The following is a 12819-nucleotide window of genomic DNA, read 5'->3' as shown; positions in this document are numbered from 1 at the left end:
ATGGTTTGAGTAAATTAAAAATCTGTAAAGTGATTGTTATTTACATTAGAGGATAAATTTTGGGATAAAAATATAGCCTATGTTTGTTTTTGTGTTTTGGCCCATCTTAGAGATGGGCCAAAACACAAAATGGTGTTTGTATATATAACTTGCACACCTTCACTAGGTGTGCAAGTTATATTATATATTTTTTTTTAATTTTTTTCTCTCTCCTCTCTTTTCTCTCTCCTTTCTTTTCTCTCTCTTTCTTGTCGTCTTTCTTCTCTTCTTCTTTTCTCCCTCTTTTCTCTGCAGCCTTGTCTCTTCTCTCTTTCTTTTCTTTTTCTTCTTTCTTCTTTCTTCTCTCTTTTCTTTTCTTCTTTCTTCTTTCTTCTCTCTTTCCTTTTCTTCTTCTCTTTTTCTTCTTCTTTTCTGTTTTTCTGGTCGTGTTTCTTTTTCTAATTTTCTTTTTTTTTTCTTTTTTTTTTTGAACACCAATTCAATCGTCTTTTATTTCATCAAACGGAGACCTCAGCCCTCACAGTCACTTGTTTCAGAAATAAAAGTATCCCAGAAATACACAATCAGAAATTGATTACAGAAGGTAATGTGATTTTTATAGTTGCATTACAAAACTTATTACAAACTAATAATCCTTGTTCCCAAAGTTCTTGCACCAGATCTGGGAGGGGATGAGATGAACTGGAAGATGTGGACGTTGCTCAAGCTCGGCAGATTTCATGGCGATGGGAATGCAGATGAAAACGATGCCAGCCATGGCGAATGCGGTATTGCGCTTCCAGTGCTTGGTCAGACGGTAGGGTCAGCTGCACTGTTAATCTTTCTTTAAATTTAGGATTTTTCTTTTTTATTATGAACTATTTATATCAATATTTTTATGTTGCTGAACAATATGGCGGTTATTGAGAAGAATTATCACTGATTTGTATATTGAAATTCTTTTTTACATATTTTAAGAAATTAATTTGGGTAAGTTGTAGTATATAGTGTCGGTGCACTATACATACCTGTTTTGCTGCAGTGTGATGAGTATTTATTGCAATAAGTATTGAAGTGTATATCAATTGTGACTATACACTGCAATTTTCTGCTTCTACTATTTTGGATAATATTTCAGTGACAGCTTTATCATTATGTTTATTGAAATTGGACCGTTGTGGCAGTCCATTATTTAACTTTTAAGCTTTAGTGTATAGTGCATGACTGATATGCATTATTGTGTCAGCTCTGCTTTTGCTACATTGACTGCAGTCCTATTATTTGCAAGTTGTTTGTGAATGCTTCACATGGCAACAATGTCACTTTTGGCCTATTTGAGACTATAACATATATGTTACTTATTATGTCTATATATATAGCATTCATATCGTTCTCTAAAAAAACTACTGCATCTAAACTTCAAAGTACAAATGCTTGTATTGGTTATTGAGTACGTATAGTGTAGCACTCTTGGAACGGTAGCTTGCATTCCACTTTTGTTGGTATTCTACTTGTGAACCATCATATTCGTACGTTGATTGAAAAAGGTACTTGTTAATCCCTTTAATAATTCTGATTTTGTGTTGTTTGCTATGTCTCACCAAGCCGTGAGGTGGAGTTTGGGTTGTGGTTATTTAAGTTAAAGCTGTCTCATGAAACTTGCATATCTATTGGATTATTAGGTTCTTTATTTGTGATGATCTATAAGAGACCATTTAAATATAGGATAATTATAAAAGACCCATTCACCCCTCAGCCATAATCTGGAATAGTCTTCTTCATGAGATAATTGGATAAGAACATGCTTTAGATTGATAGCAACAACAGAGACTGATCCACAGAGGTCAAGCTTAATCAATCTGTTCTTAAGGAAATTTAAGCTTGGGATGCCATGTGAGAACTTACCAATGAGTGCAAATTAAGTCTCTTTGCCATTCAGTCTCTTCTAAGTTGCTAAGTTGCTAATTATTTCTTGTTTATGTGAGCTACATTCATATGATTTGTGCATGTTTGGATTGTGAATGATTACAACTCTTTTTGGCAGTGAAGAGTGTGAGAGAATTAATTTGTATGAAGAAAATGCAAATTATATCTTCTTGCTATTTTGCATGTCTGGTTTATGATCTTATGATAATTACATTGGGTGTTGATGGCTCTCTATACCCTGCTTTGCTGTAAATGCTTTTTACTCATGATGGGTGTGAGTTTAGTTTGTCTTTAAAATTGATTTGCTTGGAAGTTTTCTGAAGTACAGTTGGATGATATCCGACTGAATCCGGGATTTTTCAATGTTGCTCCTGGGTAGTCAGAAATTAGGATTGTTGTGTTGAGCTTATTTGCATTATCCTTATTGCAACAAGTAATTGAGCACAAGTTTGTTCTGGTCATGGATAGACCACCCAAGTTCAGGTCCATAAGTGTGCTACGAAGACTCAGGCTATAATCATTTACGAGTAGTGGTAGAGAAAATCTGAAAAGGCTTGAATTCGGTATATAAATATTGAGTTGATCATTTGCACCTCGGGCATCAAATTGATACGATTTACAAATTATGATTTTCCCGTCAGAGACCATTGCATGAATATCTTGCCCTAAGATTATTATTTATTTTTTTCCATAATCACGACATTATTATGTCTTATTCCATCTAACTCACCAACCCTACTTTATTCAATAATTATTTATTTATTTTCTATATATATATATATTTCAAAGTTTGGAGGATGTTTGATATCAAATTTATATATTATTCATCTGATATTACATTTGGACAGAAGGATCTACAAAATTAATTATAAATAATTTTATATAAAAATTTAAATTTATCAATATTTTGAAGAGAAAAACTTCATTTAAAATGAGATTTAGATTATTTAGAATCCTTTAAGGGTTGTTTATAAATCTGCTTTTATTTATAATTTACTATAAAAAATGACGGTTTGCAAATAATTTATCTTGTACTGGGATGTCACTGTATAATATGACTTAGTTCTCACATTTCAATTTAATCGGACAATATCATTTATCTTATACACAAAAATAAATAATCCTGGTGAAGAAAAGAAATTAAAAATATAATTTATATATTACTTTTTAGTTAAATATATTCTGAGAGACACTATTACTTTATATTTAATATGATACAATTCATATATAATCAATTATTTTTTTATATTTAATGTGATATAAATATCTATTTTCTGCTTTAGGACAAATATTATTTAAACTGTAGCATTGTTCAAATATCGTGCTTATTTTTTATGACACTGTCATATATAATCAAACCCACAAAGATGCAATACCCAAACGACGCTGGTTCCTCCAAGTCATCTCGGTATGATAAAGTTGTATGGAACTCGGAAATGGAACACGTATTCATTGAATTAATGCAAGAGGAGTTCATCACACACCGACTCCAATCATCTACATTCCCACCTTCGGTGTGGGCTCGTATAACCGACAGAATGAACTCAATTACGGGTCAAGGTTGTCGGTTTACGCCGGTACAGTTAAAAGGCAAACTTAACAGACTTCGTCGTGCTTGGCGTCTGTTGAACGACATTCTTAGCAGGGGTACCGGATGGGGGTGGGACCCAGAATTGAATACCATAACAGATGAGGCAGGATGCCTGGAGGAGCTATATCGGGTAATAAAAATATTGTGCTCTCATTCTGTCTTCTCTTAACGTGCACGAAGGCTCTCTTGCCTGCAACGAACGCACTCTTTCACAAACTAATAATATGTCCTGTCAATCGGTGAATGATTGCAGAAAAATCCAGACTATAAAAAAATTGTCCAGCATGGCCTTCAACGATTTGACCTATGCACACAAATGTTCTCACAGAACACTGCAATTGGTGGGCTCACTCGTTCATCATCTCAGCAACGCCGAACCGTCCATAACAGCAACAACGTAGATGATAAAGAAATGGATGGCACTCACTCGGGCACCCGTCGATCACGGGACGAGTACGAAGATACAGCATTCTCTCAATCACAACCCTTGACGTCCGGGGAAGAATTCTTTTCTTCACCGGGATCAGCGCCTGTGTCTGCTGGTCCGTTTGGAAGCAGTCGTCGGTCCCGACGTGTTACTAGTGAGCTGCACGCTAAGAAGTATGAGACAATGGATAGGTTGAATGAATCACTGCAGGGAAGATTGACCGCACTGAGCCCAAAGCTACTGAATCGATTGAGCGGTGCGTAGATGAGTTGACAAAGTTTCAGGATCTGTCGGACATTATATTCACCACCGCGTTAGAGCGCTTTCACAGTCACAGCACACGCACGATCTTCTTACGTCTTAATGACGAAAATAAACTCCGCTGGTTGTATTCGTTGGGCAAGTGAATGTAATGCTCGGTTGTTAAAATATTGTGTTGCAACTGGTTAATTTATGCATAGTTATGCCAGTATGGTTTACTTAGATTGCAATCATACCAAGTTCGTAAAATTTTAATTAGTTTCATGTCCTTATCCATCGTACGTCTACTGTATGTAACTTACCCACTACTTTTGCATGTTTCTATTTGGAAATTCATCAACGACTAGATATATGGCCAGCTCGAATGTTGGTGGAGATTTGGAGTCTAACTCCGCAGGTGACAGCCCAAGGACACCAGGGACTCCAGGAAGTAACGAATCTGATGTTCCAGAGGAATTTTACGCATTTAGAGACATAATATGCCCAAAATTGTTTAGGGAAAATGTTCCACGTAACACGTCTGCACTGCAGGGAGCAGAGTGGGTTGCTGAGATAATGACAATCCCACACCAAGGACGTTTTTTTGACAATATTCGAATGACCAAGCCATGCTTCTATGCTTTGGTTGATGCATTAACTTGTAGAGGGTTACTGCCGCATGGTCAGACGTCCAGGGTTACCTCAATCGAGGAGGTTGCACTCTTCATGCAGACGGTCGGCATGCATAAAAGACATCGCGACAATATGGAGCGATTTCAACACTCACTGGAGACTATTCATCGTAGATTCCATCGTGTGTTTTTTGCTTTGTGCGCAATGGCCCCAGAGCTAATAACTCGTTCGGATTTTACGAATACACATCCGAGAGTGGCAAGTATCCGTGATTTCTACCCATACTTTAAGGTACATTTCAGCAGTTTCCACATCATTGTTCATAGCGTAATTAATGGAAGCTAGTATTTCACATACTAAGTAATTAATGTAACTAAACTGTGCATTGCGCATTCGATGAAGGACTGTGTCGGAGCGATGGATGGGACGTTGATACCTGCTTGGGTCCCTCGAGTTGACCAAAACCGGTACCGGTCGCGTAAAGGTCACCTTGCACAGAATGTACTAGCAATATGTGACTTCGATATGAATTTCACCTATGTCTATGCGGGGTGGGAAGGAAGTGCCGCCGATGCCCGGGTCCTGGACCATGCAGTATCACAAGATCAAAATTTTCCATTTCCGCCGATCGATGAGACGATGAAATATATTTGCTACATTGCATCGAATATCTTACTTAAAAAGAAAGTAGGTGGTACTAGCGGTTCTCCTTATGACAATATCTTCTTACAACGCAGGTAAGTATTATTTGGTCGACGTGGGTTTCGCAAACTACCAATGTTTTCTTGCTCCTTATCGAGGGACAAGGTATCACCTACAAGAGTGGAGGGGACAAGGTCGTCGCTATCAGACCCCACAGGACATGTTTAACTATGCACATTCAAGGTTACGAAATGTAATTGAACGTTGTTTTGGTGTACGGAAGAAACGTTTTCCAATATTACAGTGGGGGATGCCGAGTTACCTTCAAAACCACCAGGTCGATATCGTAATCGCATGTTGCACACTTCATAACTTCATTCGGAGATACAGCAACGATGACATCATATTCAACGAACCGGATGAAGACACTCCTCCTGACATGGATTCCTTTTACCATAGGGGACATCCAACCACTTCTGAGTTAGAAGCTCAACGCACCCTCCGAGATAACATAGCGCTACAAATGTGGGCAGCTCACCACCCAAATAACCCACAATGATGGAAGAACTGGACAATCATATCTAAACTATTTAAACATTTTGCTGATATTCACTCTGCCTATCGATCGAACGCTATATGATCATTTAGTAGGAATCAAGTGTAGGATGATGTACGCTTTTTGTTGACATTGAATAAAATAGGTGATGTATTAATCCAAGCAATAATGACATTTCATACATTAGCAACTCGTGCAGATGGTACGACGTTGCACATTACTATTTTCTAGCCATTGTTCTGTGTAGACATGGCATATCGTAGATATCTAGAGAGTGCTGGATTTCCACAGGAGGATCACTGGACTTTAAATGTTGAGCAACGCTTCATGTGGATGATACTAGACGACAACACCAGAACGCCCATGAGAGACGATGCACTTGCAGAGACACAAATGGGTCATTGGGCACGTGCATTACGAAGACATTTTCGATACCCCTACACACGAGAGCAAGTCCGTGCTAAGTTCTACGAGTTTAAAAATCGATTTCGCCAGTTTCACGGCATCACTCAGCTAACAGGGGTTTTTTATGATATTGAAATATTTGTTATGGTGTTTCCCTCCAAGGTACGACTACACGCGTCACGGGTACGTCATGTTATTGCAAATGTAATGAAATTCATTTAACAATTGTCATTTCAAATTACATACATTATTTTGCAACGCACAAACACCTTTCAATTGACCCTTTTGCAGCACTTTCCATTGGCTAGACGGTACTATCATTATGCAGAGCCACATTATCCTAGTATGCTAGAGGTTTGGGGCCCATTGATGTTGCCAGATGTTCCTGCTGAGGCCCACGGCGATGCACCGGACAGCGAGAGCAGTCACACCGTGCATATTCCGGTGAGAGGAGGCCAGCATGCACCAATTGTCATATCGGATTCTACTGCCCCATTGACACAGACGCATACACACATTGCCAGTTGGGATGCAATGGAACATGTAGCTCGTGGCGATGTTGCCCCACCGATGCCACACAGTACCCAGATAGCCACACGACGCAGTCTTGACATGGGTTCAGAAGTGGGGGAAACTGGATCGTGGACTGGACTGATTATATTCGTCGATTTGGCGTGCAGCAGGATGGGGGTGCCCAGTCGTATAGTGAGGGCGACAACACAGCACGCTGACCACAGGGACTCCCACCACGGCGGCGTGATGGTCCTTAGAATTACAATAGCCGAATATGAAAACTCTACGTCAAATGTTGATTTAATTAGTAAAGCTGGAACAAGTACTCGAGCAGTTTGTCATTGTCAAACGCATTCGTTTCTTATATGTCGTGCCGATGTGTTTTAAGATTTTAACAATTTCCTAAAAATATGACAGCTTTATATGGTACAAGTAAAATATTTTCTCTATTCTGTTTTTAACTAATCGATACTAATTCACTGACCTTTAATTATTTATGTATTTTTTACTCAACACATCGTTCTTTACATGACAAACAATATTTGTAAAAAAAATTTCAAAAATATTGGGCAATATATCATTACTTCATGCGTAATGCAAAGTGGCTATTGTTCGATTTATCAAGCAATTATTTTCACCACGAATATAAACGGCCATGAAATAATTTTCACCGCACCGATTTAATCTAAACAAATCTATTCAACACCAAAGCAACTGAGATTTAATTGTTTTTTTTTAAATTATTTTCAGTATATGTTTAAAAAATTACTTAATATATCATATATGTGAAATGTAAGCAATAATTACTACTAAAAAATAATTATTAACTTATGAAATCATTGATATTAAAGATATTTTTCAATACTACTTAGTTAAGAAATATAAAACTTTTCTACCTAACGAAAAATACTGTAGTAGTTTCGTACACTACTGACAATATATCAGTACTATATATCTAATTTATATTTTTATTACTTCAATTATCTAATATTAACGAATCTATTTTCAACACGTTATATAGAGCATTTTAACGCTTGATTAAAAAAAATTTCAACTTAGACCATTTAAATATTTTATACTTATAATTTTTCCTATTTCAATGAAATATTTAAGAAATTTGAAATTTGAAGACAATATACCAATGTACATACGTAATTCTAAATTTTTTATTTAAATTTAATATATTATATTTTTTTATTCCAAATATAAAGTCTAACAAAACCATTTAAGAGACAATACTACAATGTATTCAATCATGCATTTAAATTATAAATATTGTTTAAAATATAAAAATAAATGCCTCAATAAAAAAAATTATTTAACATAAATATATATATTATACTTCACTAACAAACAAAATACTATATACATACATATATATATATTACTAAATATATATATTAAAATACATGATTTGACAATGAATAGTAACTCCTGTCTCCCAAATTCCAACATCAAACCTACACCACTTATTTTATACTATTTTATATTATATCAAAACTCAAATGCAAACATACTAATTTATCTCTATTTTTCTCTCTCTATCTCCAAAACACCAAAACAAAAACACCCAAAACATTAATCCAAACATTTCTCTATTTTTCTCTCTCTATCTCCAAAACACCAAAACAAAAACACCCAAAACATTAATCCAAACATTACGATAAATTTCTTATACTCCTCTTATCATATATATATATATATATATGTTTATATTAATAGACTTATAATGCTAGCAAATTTCAACTATAATAATATAAACAGAAGATTATTATTATTATTATTATTTTGTGTATTTTACACAGGTGGGATAAAGTTTCAGGATCCTAAGGACATATGTAAATATACATGCACCTATTCTCTCTCTCTCTCTCTCTCTCTCTCTCTCTCTTTCTAGTATCTTTGTGTTTTATAATGGCCTGGTCGAAATTGACAATGTTGGCCCATGACAAATGGATATTGTTGAGTGATTCAAATCATCGGCAAGATGGGTCTTATAATTTAATCACCATGGCCCACCAATTGGTGATGATTTTTTGCCTTCCAAGCATGCCCTCAACTTCAGGCACATTAAGTCCATATTACCCTCGGTTTACATTCAATTTTCAGCAACAACCACATGTCAAATTCCAAGAAATGTCATATGTTTTTTTAACAAAATGCGACATGAATTTATTTCAAAATTCATCATTTTCTCCTTGTTCAAATCCAAGTTTCTTTGTTCTTCTCATTTCTTCTAAGAGGTAGCTCCACTTTCTCACCCTTTTGGTATATTGTTGCAGTTGCTATTTAATTTTCTCATTCCATTCCTAACCATGACATCCTTTCCAAATCCACCTCAACCCGGGAACCATTTTGCATAAGCTTGAGAATCTCCATCTACGGTATTGTTCATCTAGTGTGGAGGTCTGGAAGGTTAGATTTTTTACTGATATTGGAAGAAATGGTCTTGCATAATATAAATATACATATATATATATATATATGTATGTGTGTATGAGTTGGTGCTGTAGATCTTCAATAGATCGCCAGTGCCTCTGAATAGTAACAATATTTTTTTTATCATTTTTTTTCATAAACTTTTTTATATTGTATAAAAAAATTTATTCAATACACTGCTCTTGCACTATTTTTTGTGTTGTAACTAATATTTTACCGCCGATAAAGCTGTTTGATGAGGACGCAATTGTTGAGTTACTTTTTTTAGATTGTTTTATTTTTAGTTATTGTGGATTCTGTAATCTGATTTGGGAAACTGTATTCACAACATTGCAAATAAACACCAAAATAATCACAAATACACATACCACATTGGAACCCAACTCCAATACCTCTAATTTTTAGTATCCTGTGGACTTGTTTGGTAAAAGTTTTGGAACTTGTATAAACCCACATGTTACCTGTTTGTACATGAATTTGTATAATTCAATTCCTTTTGCATTTTCATTCTTATAAGATATTTTCAATTGTTTATACTTGACTTTTTCTTGATTTATAGGATGAATAGAACTCAACATTTAAAGATATTTGTGGCTATCCAACTCATAATCCTTGAGATTATCTTTCCATTGTACTTGTTTTCTTACATTTGCCGACTCCGGCAACATAAAAATCAAAATGCGAATTCAATTGGCACCCATCGGTACAACAGGAAGTATAGGATACCCGGCCAAGTTAAGAATCTTAGAAAGATAGTTGAAGTTAGTGATGTGAAATGCGTCGATAACTTACGCATGAGTCAGAATGCATCATGGTCGTCTATGTCAAATCTTAGAAACCTCAGGTGGGCCACGAGCATCTAGATATCTTACTATTAGTGCAGTATTCCTTAGTGTGCTTACTCACCATAAGAAGAATTGTATCGTCAAGCACGACTTCATATGTAGCGGTCGCATAATCAGTAAGTATTTCCACTCGGTGTTGAAGGCCTTCTCTGGTTCAACTTACTGTTATTATCTTGTCCATCTCCAATTGGAGAAGGATGCCAAGATTCTCGCTGGCGGTGGTTTAAGGTAAAAAAAATAGACTTGGGGGAACAAGTTACCAAGATCTAACAAGCTTAAATTTATAATTTTTCAGTTGTTGATTCAAAATTTTCAAATGTTAATTTGAATTTATTTGTTCAGGGATGTCTTAGGGCACTAAATGGGATACACATTGAAGTACGGGTACCGAATTCTGAAAAGGGGCGTTACTGTAATCGCAAGGGCTAAATAAGTCTAAATGTACTTGGTATTTGTAATCACGAAGGACTGTTTACATGCGTATTGTCATGGTGCGAGGGAAGTGCCGTTGATGGACGAGAATTGCGTGTACAAAATCACAATAATTTTGCAATATCATAATCTACTGTTCTTGTTAATTTTGATTTTATAACTTCATATGTTGATCTATAGGTAAGTACTACGTTTGCGACAATGGATATGCAAATAAGGAAGGTTTCCTCACCCCTTACCATGGTGGAAGATATCATTTAAAAGAATGGGAACGTGGTGGCGTGGACCAAAAAACACACATGAGTTGTTTAATCTGCAGCACGAAATGTTATAGAACACACTTTTAGCTTATTGAAAACTAGATGGGGCTTTTACGAAGCCTTTCATACTACTCCATTAGCGTGGAGAATCGAATTATTATTGCTTATTGTCTTCTACATAATTACGTGCGTATGGAGATACCTGATGACCCGTTCGAATGTGAAGTCCTTGAGGTCCCAAACAACACAGATCTTTCGAACACGAATTTTGAGAGTTCCATTGAAACAACTACCGCATAGACCGCAAGGCGTAATGAGCTAGCTTCAAATATGTATACGGAATGGTTGCACCTCTGAAGGATCATTGCAGAAGATGGACTTTCCTACTGTGTTGTCAGTTTTTTTTTTTTAATTACTAAGTCAAAGGTTGTAGCATTACCTTTTAATAATGGGTCGTTTGGTTGTATTAATGTGTGAATCTAATTTCAACATAGTACGACCATGAATGAACCCTCTTAATTTTCCAAGTTTCTCGTTTATATGATTTTAGTTAGGTTCATTCCTATTACCCGATTACATGACTTCATTTTCACAGACTCCTGACAATTACATCCCTTTGCAGATGAACTCATTGGATAGGAGCAAACCAAGACAAATACAGGACAAAATCAAATAAGACTACTACTAGACGTATGTGGACTCAATAAGAAGAAGAGGTACTAGTGAATGCATTACGTACCATATGTAATACAGGCTGAAAATGCGAAAATGGGTTTTGAGCTGGGTATTTGAACCAACTAGAAGCCCTAATGTGTAAACACTTTCCAAGCACAGATCTTAGGGCTGAACCATATATCAATAGTAAGATACATGTTTGGAAGAAGTACTATAGCATACTAATAGGCATGATGGGTAAAAGTGATTTGGGGTGGGATGACAATAGGTGCATGGTCACGGTGGACTCACAGGATGTCTCAGATGAGTATTGCAAGGTAAATGCCTATTTCTAAGTTCAAACTTTACAAGTTTTTTGCAAGTATAACATGCTTTATATGCATGATTGTTTTCTTATGAACACTAGTTCTTACAACATTGTTATGTTGGACAGGTCGAACCCACCGCAAGGACAATGTGTTACAAGTCATGGCCTTTTTTTCCAGCATGGCGTGAAATTCTTGGCAAGGATAGAGCTGAGGGTGAGCGTACATTAGATGTAAATGAGACTGTCCATGTGGAAAAATCCTATTGTGGCACAACCGACACACAGGACTGCTATGTCCCATCTGCAGAATGGTGTCCTGAATTTGGATACGTGGGGAATGACACTGGCGCATTGGACGAATTCAGGTAAACCTGGATTCAAATTTACAATCCACTACTTCAAATAAGAAAAGTACGAGAACATCCAGAAAAAGAAAGGGATTAAAGATTGCAGAGGATGATAGTCCGACAAACATTGTGTCCACCTTCTGTGAAAGTGCAAATGCATGTCTTGGTGAATTAAGTAAAAAGTTGTTTGTTGATTATGAAGAAGGTGAGAAACGGGCAGCGGTCATGAGGCCATGGGTAAGGTTCTCGGAATTGATGTAAATTATCAAATCTTAATTTCTGATAGGCTCGTCTACAATCCCAAAAAATGAACCTTTCTTTCAGCCTCCCAAAGGATGCTAGAGCGCGAATGGTGGGACTAATATTAAATGGCAAAGTGTAACCTATAGTAATGAGGATGGCATCAGATCTTTTGGGTTTTTGAACGTTCGCCTGCATGTCTTGTATAATTTTTTCCTAAAATGTTGCAATGTATCTCTCGTTTTGTCGCATACTTCTAGATATTAACTTTTATGATTTGCTAATTCCAATTAGATGATACATAGATGACCATCCTCTTCTCTCTCGTTATGTATTTTGAAGACCAGTTAATTTATCGTCAC

At 36.1% G+C, this 12819-nt stretch overlaps 1 long non-coding RNA gene across 2 annotated transcripts; it reads left to right on the top strand.

Moving 5' to 3' along the window:
- Window positions 447–5944, top strand: LOC110012011. 2 transcript variants are annotated; one of them, XR_002287154.1, is made up of 3 exons: window positions 447–583; window positions 660–796; window positions 5743–5944. It is a non-coding gene; the product is annotated as an uncharacterized LOC110012011 (long non-coding RNA). The 2 variants fall into 2 exon arrangements; XR_002287153.1 differs by having other exon boundaries at window positions 451–583; window positions 648–796.

This window comes from Sesamum indicum, linkage group LG5, assembly GCF_000512975.1.
Source record: "Sesamum indicum cultivar Zhongzhi No. 13 linkage group LG5, S_indicum_v1.0, whole genome shotgun sequence".
Classification (NCBI taxonomy): Eukaryota; Viridiplantae; Streptophyta; class Magnoliopsida; order Lamiales; family Pedaliaceae; genus Sesamum; species Sesamum indicum.
The sequence above is the reverse complement of the archived record's forward strand: the minus strand, read 5'-3'. Positions and strand labels throughout refer to the sequence as shown.